The following is an 18,564-nucleotide window of genomic DNA, read 5'->3' on the forward strand; positions in this document are numbered from 1 at the left end:
GAGCTAACAGATCCAACCAGTTCAATGGTCTTTTGTCATTTTCCCACTCATCTAATACAACCACCCAATTTTGTGGAAAGGTCTTCGTGTTCTCTTAACCATACAATTGGCATGAAAAGATGATCAAGATTTGGTAGGCCTTTCTAAGTGACTTAGAATTTTAAACATTATTTTGTGTTGAGCTAAACCTCAACAACTCTTTCACCCTACGCTTTATGATGTCTCTAGTGTTCACATTGCTATGGGTGGCATAGAAAAGTGCATCCGTGTGGTTCAATGGCTATGGTAAGTGATACATATGATGACAATTTTATATCCTTAAGGTAGCAAGTTGTGTTCCACTAGCACTACTCAATTTCATCGTGTCAGGATCGGTATGTGAGACAATCCAATGAATAATGTCTGCACATGGGAAGGAGGGGTACCTGCATGGAATCATATATAAGCCTGACCAGTGGATGTTGACATAGACTTGCCGATATTGTAGATCTTCCTTGAAGTTCACTGCAAATATAACCTTGATTTCCTTCATTGTTATATTTATTTCCTTCTCTATGAACAATTGTGTTTTTGCGTAAACTAGCAAGTTCACTGACACGTGTTTAACTACATCCCCCTTTCTACTTTCAATAATGTCCTTTGATATATCTTTCTTGGAGGCCATGTTACCTGCATTACTAAAGAGTTTCTCAACAGCTATTGCACCTAGAGACAAAGAGGACGCTCATGGCATGCAAATGTTAGCTTGAAATCTAAAAAACTTCAAGAACATACCAAACAACAAACTAGGCAACGACTGTGAAGGATTTCACAATACTGGCACTTAGAGGTGACTAACTGTCAGTCGATCTATGCATTGCACAGTCCCACCAACCAGTGGGGAGGTGATGCTGATTGGAACTGCATAATGCATAGCTTATTCTGGCTTGCGATGGCTAGGACTGTGCATTGTGCAACCCTAGTGGCTAAGGCTTCAGGACTAGCTCCTGGAACTATTCAGTGTAGTTGGAGCCAAGCCTTGATAACCTTTGTGCAATTTCTAGAGCCAAGGCTGAGCCTTGAGATACAAAAATGGATAATGCATGTAAGGAAGAGCTATATCTAGGCCAAGGAGGCCTAGATCTTCCCAAGGGCAACAAGAAAATAGGTAGATATGAGTGTATGATGACGCATGCAATAAAAAAAGGTTCAGGAATTGATCAAACTGTGGAACAATGAAGCTTATGAAGAGAGTCACCACAACGACGACTGTTAGTGCAAAAAATAGGTTATGCATGTGACGCTTAGGAAAGGGAACAAAAAACTTAAGACAACACATCTACAAGCTAAAACAAAACAAAATTCCAGTGGTCATTCAATAAAACAGGTAAAAAACACTCTCACAATCCAAGCACGCAAAAGCGACAAAGAAAGCAGCAAAAGACTATAAAAGCAGGACTTACCCCAAAAAGTTGTGATGACTATGTCGAAGGTTCCTAGATCTCCTCAGGAATGCAAAAGTTGCATGATTGAATGTCCAAATGAGATCTAATAGAATCCATTAAATATATTGGGTCGATTAAGGGTTTATGATGTGAAGACCAAAAATCTAGGAAATAGTGACACATGGCAACAATTTCCAAAAGTAACTCAAGTGTAACTCTAACTACTAAAAATAAATCCCTATTTTCAATGGATGCTTTTTGACTTTTTTCTCTTTTTTATTTTTTTTGTGGAAGGCTACCATGCATGCTCAGAGAGATTGTGGAATTTTGGGGAGAACTATGCAGCTCCCTAGCACATGCATTGAGCACCTGCTGAGGGAATTCTTCTATGCAATTCCTAGCTTGGGTGCCTCTAGATGCCTATCATGCTCTATGTAGTTTCCCAATTGAAGGAAGGCTACTAGCTCGGTTTTCACAGTTCTAGATTTGAAGCTCACTATTGTCTTGAACTACAGATTCACCAAGAGCAAGGTTGGTTTCCCTCGAGGATTGTGCAACTCACTAAGGCAAGCCTCAAACTGGATTGCAACCAAGTCAAGGGGTGAGTTTTTGGGTAGACAACAAAGCAAGTAAGAAAACAAAAACTATAAAGAAAAAGATAAAAATCAATGAAAGAACAAGTACCTGGGTCCATGCGAGATAAGCTATTGGGATTTTAGTAGGGAAGCTAGAAAATGAAGCATATGCAAAATTTTGGAGGGTGGTTGTAGCTGCTACAACATTGGTGACACACTGGTAAAGCTCCAACTCTCTATATGGATCTTGTGTCTAGTAAACTGATTCTAAATCTTCTAGAAGTATTTTTTGATTCTTTGATCGTTATGGCTTCTTCATTAGCTTGAGGTAAAGATATAGTCCCTACCATTCTCTTTTATCGATAGCACACATATCAAGCCAATTCAACTGAGTTATTTTGATTAGGGATGAGGGGTATATTGATGCACAAGTGATATAGATTGTTATATTTTTATTTTCATCTTTGTTGTTGCTCCACTACCAATAGACCTAGACAGTACCCTGATGGAGCCACTTAAGGAACACAGCATTTCTCTGCTACCAGCAAGCCTGGACAGTACCCCGACGGAGTTACTTGCTTCACCTCCCTACATAGGTGATGAGCCTCATCATTGGGTAATTATATGGGCCTTAATTCACCTCCTAGCTTAGTCAAACCAACTATTCTCATAACTTACTGCATAGTTTTGATTATATTTTGTTTATGAGATCATCAGTTAGAGTTCGATATTTTGCTTTGTGGTCTAGTATGCATTTAATGCAGGATTAAAGGATAAAAGCAAGGAATATTTGCAAAGACCAAGGTCAAAACTCAAATGGGACAAGGGAGAGGGATTATAGGAGGTGAATCCTCCTCATTTACTACCCCTCCATTTGAATATTCCTCCATCAGCTCGGAGTGCAAATAGCCAAATCATGAGGACTAGAAGGCAGTCGAGAAAGTGAAAGAAAAAGCACCAATCTATCTCAAGTTTGGGAGCCAAGCCTCCCTAATTTTAAGGAAGTTGTTGGAGATTTCAGATGTATAAGAAGAGAGGCCTAGGACCTTAGTAGGATTTGGATTTTTATTGTAAAACTCTACTCTATTTTCAAGCTGCAAGACTTGTGACAGTTTTTTGATGTAATCTATTGTTTTGGTAATAAGCATGAGTTTTGTTTTGAGCCAACACTGAGTTAACTCTTTGGGCTGAAGCTCTTGGGTTAGGGCCCAACCATAGCAGCCAAGGCTCCTCTTTCTTGTACATGTATGCTTGTGTAGTTTCATAGCTTAGTTGTTCATTTTATTAGAAGATGCATTTCCATTACATCAATGTAGATTAGATTGGTTGTGTGGTAGTTTGCTTCCATTTGTGTCTTCCTTCAAGTAGTATGTTATCAAGGAGAAAAAGGATCACCACAAGGTTGTCAGCAGGTATCTCGACCTCACTTCCTCTCTCTGGGACCATGACTTGAGGAAGGGACACTTCAGCATCCCCAAAAACACAGATTTCTAGTTCTTGTATGAGCTTTGGAGTTTGTTGTCTTTGATTCAGTATTTGATTAATGCTCCAAGGCAGATTTCATTGTCATATTTTTCCATCTCCATTTCTGCAATAAAATCTCACTCATGCTTTCATTCCCTTCAGCAACTTTCTTCATGCATAATATAGGCAATTGATTCATGCTTTCCTAGTTTATGAGAATGTATCTTGTTGCATAGTTCTGGGAAGACACACATGTTTTAAGTAGAGCAAGTAATTCAGGAGGAGACCAAGACATCATAACCAACAACCACCTTCCACTTCATCCAACTTAGCCATCCCTTGTCTCACCACCACCCTCACTAGTTTTTCGTCATTTTTCATTGAAATTCCCCTAAACACATTGAGTGAATCTAGCCATATCTTATCTTGGATATTAACTCCTGAGTGCTCCTAGACCTTCTAACACTCTATTCCACCCATCGCACACCTTTCCTAAGATTCCCAACACCTTCAACACCTCACAATTAGCTCTCAGTTGTATCTTGTAGGTTTCCTATAATTCCTATAGGATCATCCTGTAGGTTTCTAGTATATCCTGTAGGTTTTCCTAAAACATCCGGTTTTGAGGCCGAATTGATGGGAAAACTCTAGGGAGTCACAAAAATCATCCTAGGACCCCTCCACACCATCCAACCCCTTCATAAACCTTCTAGCCATCCTCAAACACCTTCCATCGACCTGTCACATCCACAAGAACAATTAGTTGGCATACTTGATTTTTCTTTAAAAACAAAAAAAGTGAAAACATATTTACTTTAGTTTCTTTGCTTGCACATTAGTATGGTTTGATGTGTTTTCCTTCTGCAACTTAGATAGTAGCATTTTTTTATTGTTTATTTAGCAATTCTACTTACCATAACTTCTTAAATGGTTAATTAGGATATGGTGTGGTTTAGCATTACATGTTGGCCTTTTCTATTACTATAGTAGAGTAATTCACTTAGAGTAAATATTCCCTTCTTCCATAAAAAAATCAAGTTTCTTCTGACTCTATAGAATTCTGGCTTGGAACCCTAGTGGTCTCTCGCTAGCTTAATAGTGACAACAAGCAGAACCATCACTTCTACTTGTGCATATAGCACTGACATCTCCAAGTTTGTATGAACCCCGGGTTGATAAGTAAAGTTGATAGCCCAAGAGTTGCAACATCCTTACTACAATACTGGCACTCATCAATAGGAAGCCTTTCTCTTCCTTCACCTTTGTTTTATTTTTTCATTTTCCAAAGAACTGTGCATAGAAATTTATTTATTTCATGAGGAAAAACAAGGATCCTGACTTACTGAGAGGAGAAGAGGTTGTCCCTTCAGAGAAGGATGTTTATATATACCTCAGGCAAACTTGTTAAGTTTTTTCACCTCACCTTACTCTACTTGACTAAGTTGACAAGGGTTAGCCATATCTAATATATATATATATATATATATATATATATATAACTGATTAGAGTAGGAGGTACTAGTTAAAAGTGCAAGCGATGTGATTTCATGAAGACTCACTTTGAAAGGAACATATTCTCCATCAGGGTATCATCAAATAAAGAAACACAAGATATTCATAAGGAGACAAAATAAAAGGACAACCAAATGTTCATAGTTGTACAATTCCTCTTGTATTTCACCTTGCTTGTCTAAAAAAGCCAAGAACAATTCCATGGGAAAACTATTCCTACAGGTGCATAAAAAAGCAAACAAGCAAAAGAAAGAAGTAAAATGGAAGCCAAAGCAAGTAAGAAAAATAAAAATAAAAAAGAAAATGAAATAGGAAAGAAAACACTACTCCTACTCCTAAGCTAAGCAAAACATGGGACAACTCACGTGAAGTGATATTTCTAATGTAGCCAATGACACATTAGTTGACCCATATGAATGATGGCATGGTTAAGAAGAAAGATATTCAAGAAAACCAAAAAACAAGAAAGATAAAGAAATGAAAACCAACACATTTGAAGTTTTAATGTTTCCACATAAAAGAAAATATTAAAAGCACAAGAAAGGCACTTTGCAAACATATCATGGCATTGTATCACACTACATGCATACTACAAGAATGTACACACTTTCAACCATAACAAATGAGTAAACATGCAGAAAGAATAAAATTTTCATTTCACAACATGGATTGATATGTATGACTCCTCCAATGCATGAGCAATAGGATCAAGTGATTCTGGTGGAGGATGTGAATTCTATCAGCTAGATTTATTTTCAATGTGCATGAGAGAGTGATGAGGAGTCTGGGAAGATTAAAAACATTTCTAATAGAAAGTGGAACTATCCTCAAGACTACAAGAACCTGACATAACCATCAGATCGGGCTAAAGTTCCTCCAAAACTTGAGGGGTTTCAACTTTTTCAGCTGGTAGGTCATCAAAGATCAGTGGCTTACAAAGATCAATAGTAACTGAATCAAAATCATGATCAAATGAATGAGTAAAAAGATCATGACAACCATGATCAAAAAATTTGAGATGTATTAGTATGTGAAGAAGATACTGAAACATTTCTCTTAGAAACTTCCAGTCAAATTCATCTTCTGAGAATTAAAAAGCGATATTATGTAAGCATTGCCAAAATTTCACAACAAATCGATCAAGTGCTTTGCATAATTCTATAATTTTGTGATTAAGTGCTTTATGGTCGTAACGAAAGAAAGCACAACCAAACTTTATGATCATGTCATTGAAAGAGTGAATAGAGGCTATAGGAAATGTGAGCCACCATTTCTCAATGCACCTTTTGAACATGTAAGTGAACAGCCCATAGGAAATGTTGTCTGAGGGGACTTCATTCCTATCACAAAAACCTAAAAATCCAACCCCATGTCTTAACAAGGCTATTCCTCCTTCACCATCATATTTAATTTGTGACAAGTCATCAATGACATCCTGCAACACTTCAAAATCATGAGCATGAGAAAAACATGCCAGAGTTGAGATTATGATGTAAGTCATGAATTATTTGCAGAGATTCAACACAGAATTTGAGAGCTTAGCTTATCATCTAGCCCTCCTTCTCGCACCAAAAATATTGACAGTGCTGGACCTGCCAACATTCAAGGGGATCTCCCTAGTAATAAGTCCCAACTAGACCTCAAACTATTTGGAGTAAGAGTCCCAATAGTGGGTCGTAATGTAGTGCCTTGTGTTACACTAAAAAATGTCACCTTGACTACTTACAGTTAGTATGGCTCAAAATCAACAGTCATGCTACCCTCTTAGGCAAGTCTATGCCTCTGTTATCCATCTCAAACTCAAAGAAGAGAGAAAGTCTTCTCAAACTCAAAGAAGAGAGAAAGTCTTGTAAAAACTATGTTTATCTCTGGGGTCGCAGGTTCTCTCTAGCCTTACCTGCGGGGACGCAGGTCATGTTCACAAAAACTGCGTCCATAGACGCTCTGTATGTTAAAGGACAGGTGCGTCCTCCTGTAAAAGGCAAAATGCGCAAGTTTTATCTTGAGAAAGTTACTTGTGGTTACTTCTAGAACATTCTAGAGGTCGGTTTGATGAAATGGATGCGCCTCCAGTTGGTTCATGTATCTCTATTAAGAGGGAGCTTATCCCATCAATAAGGGAGCTATCCCACCCATAGAGGGGGATGATCCCATTGATAGTGGACCTGAATAACCTCTTTACAGCACTATAAATAAAGGCATTGAGCCACAAGGAGGAGAGGTTGGAGCTATACATTTTCTTTGGGTAAATGCTGCAGGATTTAGGTCTTCCATTAGAGCCTTTGTGAGGAGAGATTGTCTTCACTTGATTCTACTTGGGAGAGGGTGAGCTTTGTCAAAGTAGAGGAAAACCCTTGATGGACCCTGGGAGGAACTTGCACAACACCAAGGCCAGGTTGTAAGAGTTTCTTTGTTTCGTTATTAATACAAACTGGTTTATTTTTCTCAATAGCTTGTGTTAATGAGTTATTTCATGTGTTCCTTGGTCTGCATGTTGAATCTATGTTTTATTATATGAAATACAAGTGCTTGGTAATTGTTTGATTGTTTGTGGTTGCAGGAATTGACTTGAAGGAGGAGCTCATCCGGATCGGCAAGAACGAACCACAACAACAGCGTTTTGGAATAAGGTAAGCCTAAACACTTGTAGTTTTCATGTTATAAAAGGTGTATTTAGAGAAAGATCACTCCATTTTGTCTTGTTTGTCATTAGAATGTCTTAGACTTCTAGGAAGGTCAGTCGTGTCCGCACCCTTGACAGATTCCGTGTGACAAATTGGCGACTCCACTGGGGAATCCATTAATGAGAGAGTCTTTTCCTTTATATGAACTTTGCTTTGAGAAAATCATTTTTATTTTCTGGTTTTTGACTGTGAGAATTAGTATTTGGGTGGCTTAGCTGTAGATTTAGTTGGCTTTAGTTTTTCTTCCTTTTTCCAGAAGGACGCAGTCTCTGTGTGCTGCACAGTGCGTCCTTGGACGCGCTGTTGTCGACTGCACAGTGCGGGGCCGCACCTGTGACAACGGGTGGCCTGCGTCTTCCTGTAAAAGTTAAGAAAATTCCATTTTTGCTTTAAATTGCTTTTAGATTTTGTTTTTCCTTAGTGTTTTCTGCCCAGATCCTTTAGTACCCTGTCAAGAATTCTCACCTGAACTGGTTTTGTGAGCTTTGAGTGTTTTAGTGGATTTCAACGAAGTTTAGACCTAGGGTTTGATTTTTGAATAGGTTTTGTAGTGACTTTGAGCTTAGAAAGTTGTCCAGCCTTAGATATCTCTGGTTAGTCAACCTTCTTAGAAGTTGAGCCTGTCGTAAAGTCTCCTTGTGCGAGCAACTTATCATTTGAGTTGTTTTGGGTCAAATTTCGCATTGCTTGTTTTTAAAGTATTGATTTCCATTTTCAAAAAGGACAAAAAGATTAGAATTTTGTTTTGACTAGTTTTTGGTTCTGCAATAAGCTAGTCCTTGATTTGATTGTGATCAAGTAAAACACCTTAGAAATAATCATTGTTAGTTTTGGCCTCGTTAAGATTGCTTAGAGTAAATTTGCTTTTAGTTTGCTTATGAGTGCATTTTCATAGATTTTAAGAGTTGTTAAGATTGATTTTTGGTTATATTAGATTTACTTGCTTTATTAAAAGAAAAATACAAAAACATCTTCTTAAAAAGTCTTGTTTCAAGTAGCTTTTTGTTTTCAAAAGAAGAAAAGAGTTTTTTTCGTGCATGTAAAGAGAAGTTATGTTTTTATGCTTGGAAAAGAAAAACGAATTGTTTCTTTGATTGTCTTCAATTAAGAAGTTGCTTTTATAAAGATTGCATTCTCTCAACTTTTTAGTTAAGCAATTCATCGAAAAAGTAAAGTAGTGGATAAATCATTTTAGGTGCATTTTGTAGTGGTTTCGAGTCGAGTCAACACACCACTAGTTTCACTTCCATCACCTTTTGACTTAAGAAACAACCTTAAAAGTAACGCTTAAATTAAAATCAATCTAGTAATCTTTATTTTTCTAGGGCTCTGAAGCACCAACATAGCTTAGGCTAGGGTCTTGGAGTAGGTGAGTACTTAACTCTCCAAGACTACAAAACCAAACAGATAGTCTATCTTGAGTAGAACAAATCCAATTGTTTCAGTTACATTCTGGGAAAGCTCCTCTTAAAGGAGAAACACGAGCTCGTGTCCGAACCAGTGAGGGGATCATTCCTCCCTCGTTGGGAACGACGCCAGGCAGTACGTATTACAAACGGTAAACCTCGGATTAACCATTGTCGAGGAGCCAGGGGTCACTTATCGGTAAACCTTGGATTGTTGTCAAGGAGCCGGTAAGGGGATTGGAGCTTGCTACTCTGCCCTTGCGTGCTGTCGGAGTTTAGACTGTTCCCCCAGGTGTAATTGTTGTGATTGGTAACCTTAGTGGCCATAATATCTAGGATTCTACCCAAGGTGACGGTGGAGGGAAGGTCCCACTGTACCTGGAGCAGACGTCGGTTATACTCACTTGGATTTTCTGGGGGGTTCGCTTCACTTCGAGACGGTTAAAGTGGAGGAACTTGGTCCAGTCTATTCATTAAGCAGGTTGCCGGGGTAACTGTTCCACCCACTATTTCTGTACTGAATCCTGCGAGGTTGGGCCTAATCACCAACTAGCGCTTTTGGTCCGGAAGACTACTGTTTGTGTGTGGTTTGACGCTCTAGATTATTTAGGCGTGTGCTTCAAATTTGATTGGTTCTTTAGAAGACTTTAGGTGGTTTGATTTGAAATTTTTTACTTTGTTTTCGTGTGTTGTAGTTAAAATCTTTAATTGTGGCGGAATTACCGAGAAGGTCCCGTCGTATTGCGGGCCAGTCTCCTGAAGTTGTATCTGTGGCCGAATTGTTGAGAAGATCCCGTGAACTTAGGGGTTCACCTCCTCGAGACGACCCCAGTTATTTAGAGGGTTTAAAGGTCCTTGTAACTCCTAGTGGCAGTAAAGTAGGTTCACCTGAAGAAGGAGAATCTTCTTTGGTAGTCCATCCAGATTACCAAAGATTAGAAACAGGTTACAATCCCGAAGCTGTTACAGTTTCCGAGCTTGCTGGTAGTTTTTCATCTGCCAGTGAAACAGGCGAAGAACCTGAAATTTCAGAACCTGTTACTCCAACTCCTAGTGTTCCTGATTCACCAAGAATAGAAAGAATTATCACCGAAAATCTTCCTGTTGGATTAATTGCTATAGAAGAACTTGTTCCAGAGGAAGAAATAGGCGTTTCTGATTCTGAAGATCTAATTACCCTTGATCTAAGGGAGCGTGAATCCATCTTTTACAGTCCTCCTAGAAGTGAATCTTGGTACCTTGCATTAACCAATTTTTTAGACAACTCAGTAGGTTTTTCTACACCTCGTACTCCGGTTCCACCTAGAGGAATTCATTCTCCTGTAAATATGTCTGGTCAGTCATCTGTGTTTTCACAAAGTCCTGAATCATTTTTACATGGCGGTCCTTCTGTTCCTACTGGGTATCAATCACTTTCTGGTACCTTTGCGGGAGCATCTCCTCAACCCATTGATCATGGGTTATTAGTTGGAAACAGTGGTAATGTACCATTGAGTATAGGTGACGTTTATATGATGTCAGGTTCAACTCCCATTAACCAACCTCAAGGTGGCCAATTACCGCCTGGGGGGCAACCTTCGTTAATGCCTGGGGGGCAACCTCAAGGTACTTCATTTGTGACTGGGGGGCAACCTCAAGGGTATCAACCCCAAGGGTATCAACCCCAGCCTCAATATGTACCCCAAAGTCAACCTCAGTATCAGTATCAACCTCAAGGATGGCAACCTCAAGGATGGCAACCCCAAGGGTATCAACCCCAAGGGTATCAACCTCAAGGATACCAACCTCAAGGTCAAGGTCAACCCCAGTATTCGTATTTACCTCAAGGTTATCAACCTACGGGTCAATACCCTGGTCAAGGTTATCAACCACCTCAAGGGCAATCATATGGGACTGCACCTTACAGTTATCAACCCTATCCTCAATACGGCTATGGATCTCAGTATCCTCAACCTGTTACGAGTCAATACCCTGGAATGTTAACATGGGATCCGTCACAGGGTCAACAGATGTCGCAACCAAGTATACAGTCGGTACCTCAAGCAGGACAACCTGCAGTTCCTGGTCCACCCCAGCAACCGCAACCTGTCCAGTCAAGTGTTCAGACCCCTGTAACTTCTGTAGTTACTCAGCCGCCAATTGCACCTAGTACTCCACCTCACACGGCTGCAGCAACTACCGCTTCATCTACCATGCTTACTTCTGGAGTATCGGCAGCTCCGGTTTCTACTGTCCCTGTAACCGCTCCTCAGACATCTGTACCGTTGTCTGGACCCACGGTTCAAACCACAGTCCAGATGCCTGCAGGCCAACCTGGTACAAGTACGGTTGTTACTACTCAACCTCAATTTGTTCAACCTCCGTACCAGGGACAGTATCAACCTGGGCAAGCTGCCCAACAACCGGTTTACCAGTATCAACCGTATCCTGGGTACACTTATCAACCACCTCAGCAACCCCAGTACGGTCCGGTTAATCCTGGTTTTCCAGGAGGATATAATATCCCAAATGCGACTCCTGTTCCTAGTTATCCTGGATATCCTCCTCCTGGGGCTGGTATTGTGACTCAGAGTTTTAGAGATCCTAACCGGCAGTTACCGTTTATTGCGACTTTAGATTTACCCGACTTGACGCGCCTAACGAACGATCCAATTCAATATCTTCCGTTCTGGCCGCCAATGCCAAATAAGTTGCCCAGCGATATACCCAAGTTCGAAGGTAAGTCTGGAGAGGATCCGTCTAATCACGTGATGACTTACCACCTCTGGTGTGCATCAAATTCCATCTCAGATGATTCTATCCGCTTACGTCTTTTCCAGCGTACACTCATTGGTCTCGCAGCCAAGTGGTACATTGAGTTACCACGGGCTTCTTTTTACAACTTTAGCCAGTTAGCTACTTCATTCTTAACTCATTTTCAGTTACCAGTCAGATACGATAATGGTACAGAATTATTAACTTCGCTAAAACAATCGACATCCACGTACATTTCTGATCACATCCATGAGTGGAGACGTCGAAGGAGATTAGTGAAAGTTTTTATCCCGGACCAAATCTTAGCTGAATGGTTTGTCAAATCATTATTACCAAGAATTACTGAAGATGTAGCTAAGGCCGGAGTAGTTACTGAGGAGCAAGTCATTGCTCAGGCACAATACCTTGACTTAGTTTACACTCAGTCGGGTACGTTACACGAGAAAATTCCGGATCTTCCAAAGTCAAACCAAATCGCTGCTGCTCCTTCGGGATCTCATGCCGCTGATGGTATGATCGGTATCGTGACTACGAAGAGTAAGAAGAAGTCTTCCAAGACCTCCAATACTCCAATTATCACTTTGCCTGATTCTCCGACAGGAGAGTCTTCTCCTCCTGAACTTACCGCCGACATTCACGCTGTAGAGTCATCTACGGCCAAATCCAAAAACGGTGGAAAGAAGAAAGGAAAGAAGAAGGCTAAAGCAGACAAGGCTCCAAAGGAGAAAACGGAAAAGTCGGAAACCAATGACGAAAAGCGCAAACCTCGTTATCCTTGTCTCATTTGTGAAGAAGATCATTTTACGAGAGACTGCCCTCATCGGGCCGAGGTAGTGAAAATAGTTAAAGGTTCTCCCACTCCTGCTGTGTTAAAGAATCCATTTCCCGAGCAGGAAAATAAGATGATAGGTTCTTCTTCGAATGCCAGTGAAGAACCCATTTTGATGATGTCTCATGTCAGGATTGCGACTCGATCGCAAGATTATGGTAGTAAGGCTCCTGTTGATGGTAAAGAAGCAGAATCTTCTCACTCTAACCCATCAACCTCAGCTCCTGGTTCCGATCCACTACAGATCGAAAAACCTAACCCAGACTTAGTGATTAAGCCGCCCGCCAAGGGTGTACTTCGAAGGTCTGCTTTCAATCCACATGCGAGAGCAGCCCAGAATTACAACATTGTTGAAGACTTAGCTGTTTCACCTTCAGCAATGTCGGCACTCGAAGTGCTGCAATCATGTCCAGCGCAACGAAAATTGCTTTTGTCGGCTATTGGAGCTGTCGATGTTCAGGACCCGAACCTAATGATCTTTGATCTAGAAAATAGTACACCGCGTCTCCCCCATCAAATGGCTTTCCAAATTCCAGTGATAGTCAAAAACAGGCCTATTCATCGGACTGTGATTGATGAGGGAGCTTCTACGTGTATTATGTCGATTCAATGTTGGAGATCGCTTGGTTCTCCTTCGTTGAACCAATCCCCCACCATCCTTAAGGCCTTTGATGGCCGTGGGTTCCGTCCGTTTGGTATTCTACAAGAATTGCCTATAGGGGTCGAAGGTAAAACCGTTAGTCTGGATGTGGAAGTGGTTGATGCCCCTCTAGACTACAACCTTCTTTTGGGTCGAAGTTGGTCATATGCTATGACAGCGGTCGTTTCATCGGTCTTCAGAGTCATTAAGTTTCCACATAACGGTAAGATCGTGACTATTGATCAGCTGACATACTTTTCATCCGACCCAACCTCTTTAGAAACTATCCAGCATGTTGGTAAAACGACAATCCCTTATAGGGACATTGGTGTAGGTTTAGTTAAGGATTCCGGTTTACTGGGAACTTTTCCTCTCCCTCCACTCAATGCAGACCCTTCGTCGCAACAATTCATATGATCACGTCAGAAAACATTATTTATGATGATCCTTGGTATGTTCCCTCTGACTCTGAGCTAGACTCACTCGGTGATGTTATGCCGTTGAGTCCGTATGAGATTGCTTATGAAGCTCTTATGTCTTTTACCGACTTTCATTCAACCGACCAAATGAATGTGGTCAGTGAAGAGTCACTTTTCACCTCACCCTTAGAACGGATAACGTTTCCCGAAGAAGTGTCATCTGACGAACAACTTCGCGAAATCCTAAGTGTAGATGATCTACCATGGGAAGATCTCCATCACAGATCTTCGTTTTTACCTAAGGATGATGCATTTGAAAATGATTTTTCATCTATCTTTACCGCTGAATATGTCAAAGACGCTCAGGATCCAACGAAACATTCTGATTCAGAGCTGAATTTAGGGAATATTTCTCGTACTATTCCCATTGATATTTCAGTGAAGCCCGGAATCGAGGAGAACATTCATATAGGTGCCGCATGTACTGAAGAAGAAATCCAAACTTACAAGGCCCTATTCCAAGAATTCCGCGACGTGTTTGCCTGGTCCTACGAAGAAATGCCAGGAATCGATCCTGCCATTGTTGTTCATGAAATCAAAACCTACCCGGATGCTAAACCCATTCGGCAACGGTTGCGTCAGATTCACCCTCGAAAAGCAGCTGCAATCAAAGCCGAAGTCGAAAAGCTGTTGAAAGCAGGTTTCATTTATCCGATCCCGTTAACGGATTGGGTATCGAATATTGTTCCCGTCAATAAAAAACAAGGAACAATAAGAATCTGTATCGATTATAGGGATATCAATCGAGCTTGTCCAAAAGACAACTATCCTACGCCTTATATCGATCAAATTATTGATGATTGTGCCGGAAGTGAGATGTTTTCCTTCATGGATGGTTTCTCAGGTTATAATCAAATCAATATTCTACCTGCCGATCAACCAAAAACGGCATTCATTTGTCCATGGGGGACATTTGCTTATTGCAAATTACCTTTTGGCCTTAAGAATGCCGGTGCTACTTTTCAACGGGCCATGTCTTATGCATTTCATGACATCAAGCACATTGTGCAACCCTATCTCGATGATTTGCCTGCTCATTCTTTACAACGAGCTGATCACCTTGTCCACCTACGAGCAATCTTTATGAGGTGTAGGCATTATCGAATTCGGTTGAATCCCCACAAGTGTGTTTTCTGTATAGAAACAGGTCGATTGCTGGGATTTGTTGTTTCCAAAACCGGCATTCGCGTCGATCCCTCGAAAGTCGAGGCTATCATCCAATTGCCTCCTCCTTCGAGTTTGCGCCAACTCCAAAGTTTGCAAGGGAAAGCGAACTTTTTACGCCGATTCATCCCTAACTACGCCGAGGTCACTAAAGGTTTTACACGGTTGTTGAAACAGAACGTACAATTCTTTTGGGACGAGATTGCTCAACAATCTTTTGATGCATTAAAACACGCGTTGACCCATGCACCGTTATTGCATCCTCCCAACTACAACCAGGACTACTTCTTATACCTCGCAGCTTCGCATTCCACCATTGGAATGGTGTTAGTTCAAGAAGATGAATTCAAAGCAGAGCATGTGATATATTACCTTAGCAGAACCTTAAATCCAACTGAGTTAAAATATTCACATGTGGAGAAATTGGCCCTGGCAGCCGTTCAAGCTGTCCAGCGTTTTCGTCACTACATTCTTCTCCGCAAAACTACTGTTATTTCGGATTGCAACCCTATGATTTATATCTTGACAAAACAACTGCTAGGGGGCAAGTACTCTAAATGGATCGTCATCCTGCAAGAGTTCGACTTGGAGTTTGAGAAGTCCAAGTCTAAGAAATCTTTAGTCTTCGCGGAATTGATGTGTGATTTCCCGAGTGCTGACACAGAGACTGTGGCAGAGGAGTCCATTGCGGACGAATCTTTGTTTCTTATTAGCACTGTAGATCCGTGGTATGGGGATATAATCATCTATCTCCAAACCCAAACCTTTCGGCCTGAAGCTTCCAAGGAAAACCGTCGAAAAATTCGGTTTCAATCCCAGCAATACAGAATTATTGGAGATACACTTTATCGCCTGGGGGCAGACTTAGTTTTTCGACGTTGTTTAACTCACGATGAGGCTGAGAGAGTTTTGAATGATTGTCACTCTGGAGCATGTGGCGGTCATATGTCTGGGTATGCCACAGCTCAGAAGGTGTTGCGCGCTGGCTATTTCTGGCCGTCTATGTTTAAAGATTGTATCCTTGCCGTCAGAAAATGCCACAACTGTCAAGTGTTTGATCGCAAGATGCGCGCTCCACCTGCTCCTCTCCACCCTATAATTGCCGCTGGTCCATTCGCCAAATGGGGCATTGACTTTATTACTTGTAACCCTCACTCGGCCGGGGGGCATGCGTATATCATCCTTGCGGTTGATTATTTTACTAAGTGGGCCGAGGCGATGCCTACATTCGACGCAAGCGGCAAGACAGCTGCACTTTTCGTATTCAATCATATCATAACTAGGTTTGGTGTCCCACAAGCAATCATTACGGACCATGGAAGCCATTTTCGAAATGTCATGATGACTGAACTTACAAGCCAGCTTGGTTTGCGCCACGATAGCTCTACACCTTATTATCCGCAAGCCAACGGTTTGGTTGAGTCAATCAACAAAGTTCTAGTCATCATGATTCGACGGATCATTGGTATCCATCGAACGAATTGGCATAACATGTTATTTTCGGCGCTATGGGCATATCGAACTTCAGTGAAAAATTCAACAGGTTTCACCCCTTTTCAGCTAGTTTATGGCTTAGAAGCTGTGTTACCTATTGAGTGCGAAATCCCATCACTTCAAATGGCTGTCGAATTACTTCCAGCTACTTCCGAAGAGGAGAAACGGTTGTTATACTTGGCTAAATTAGATGAGACTCGACGTGACGCTACTTTAGCTATCGAGACTCACGCAAAACGAATGAAAGCTCAGTACGATAAAAATGTAACTCCTCGAAGTTTTTCAGAAGGAGACCTAGTACTATTATATGATCAAGCGAACGATAAGCTAGGTGCTGGAAAATTCGTTCCCATGTGGCATGGGCCCTACATTGTAAAGCGAAAGCTAGCAAAAGGGGCTTATGAGTTAGTTGATTTTGATGGGGACTCTTTGGGCAAACCCAGAAATGGACTTTACCTAAAGAGGTATTATGCTTAAAATGATGGATGGAGAAATTTTTAGATAGGTTAGATTTCCTTTCTAGCTAGCAAGTGTGTTAGTTTAGTCAGTATGCTTAGTTTAACGAGTGTGGTTATCCTGGCTTATCTTGGTTTTACTCTTGATATTGTAGATGTCGACGCCTCTCCAAACATACATTGGATTTGCTGATGGTGCTTGTCGTAATACACGGAATATCTCTTCCGCAGCTTGGGTTATCTATTCACCCTCTGACGAGTTAGTTTCTATGCATGGGGTAAGCCTCGGTCAAACAACGAATAACATTGCAGAATACAGTGCAGTGGTTGAATTATTATCCGAATCTATTTCATTTGGAATTCGACGTTTGATAGTGAGGTTAGATTCTGAACTTGTTGTATTACAGCTTAATAGAGTTTATGCCATTAGAAATCCTGTGTTATTAAGGTTGTTTTTGAGAGTGCGTCTCTTGGAACGTGAATTTGATTACATTGAATATCAACATATTCCAAGGTCTTTGAATACATTAGCAGATGCAATTGCTTCTCGAGTGTTGGACAGACATTTATAATAATCATGCAAGTAAATTTAAAAGACATTTCATCATACATGTTAAACAAGATAAGCCGGTAATAGTGATATATAGATATAGATAGAAGTGTGTCCAAAAATATATACATCGTCTTCGATCATAGGTTTAACACACCTTATGATCGGCAAAATGATAGTACAAAAAGTCAAAAATGTCACATGTGACTACAAAAGTGACTAGTCAATCACTGGTGGTGCTCTCTGTACGACACCACTGCGCGGGCTACCTTACGCAAAAATCTCCTAAACGGTCCAGGGACCGCAACTACGAAGCGCTGAAGCCTCATAGGAATATCGTCCATAGTAGTCTCAGGTATATCTGCCGTGAGACGCTCTAGATCATGCTCCAAATCAGCTAGTACTTCCGCAGCCGCGTCCTGTGGGGCCGGTGCCGGTGCAGCTGGATGTCGTCTGTCGTAAGGCCGGAGATTGGCTGGACGCTGTGGTCCAACATCTGCATTTTTAAAATTTTACTGTTACTTTGAGACGATATATATGAAAAATAAAAATACATAATTAGAAAACTTGTGAAAATAAAAGTACCTCTGTCATCCCATTGTTCTCCCTGTGGAAGAACCATGTCCGGATCACCTCTGAAATCCATTCCAGCATATGGAAAGTCTTGTATCACAAAAAGCTGGCCCTCTAGCCAGTCGAAGTAACTATCTGAGAATCGAACCACTGCAGCACCCTCGTCAGGATGCCGGGCCATCACCGCTACCCATCGAACAAGCTTTGGCTCCCGAGGACCCAAATCATCAACAGTGAGTTGCTGAGGGATCAGCATAGGAACTCTCTCCAAGGCAAAGCTCACGACTATAGGCCCATATCCAAAAGTCTTTAGTCGTCCGTTCTTTGCCTTGGTCAGTTGGCTCTTCATATGAGCCGACACAGCTTCGCACCAGTTGAAGATGGTGCCTTGGTAACAGTCAACTTCCATCCGCATTTGGGATCCGGAGGCAATGTGCAAGGCGGCCGCGCCACAAATCCTGGTGACCGTAAATGCAATAACTCTAAGTTCCGCCAGAGCGATGTGCTTTATCTCCACGCCTTTTTTATGGCGAGTCCCTGGTCTGCACCACTCCTCGCGGA

This window comes from Pinus tabuliformis, chromosome 8 (genome assembly GCF_031772625.1).
Source record: "Pinus tabuliformis cultivar Carrire ecotype Pingquan chromosome 8, CPIR1, whole genome shotgun sequence".
NCBI lineage: Eukaryota > Viridiplantae > Streptophyta > Pinopsida > Pinales > Pinaceae > Pinus > Pinus tabuliformis.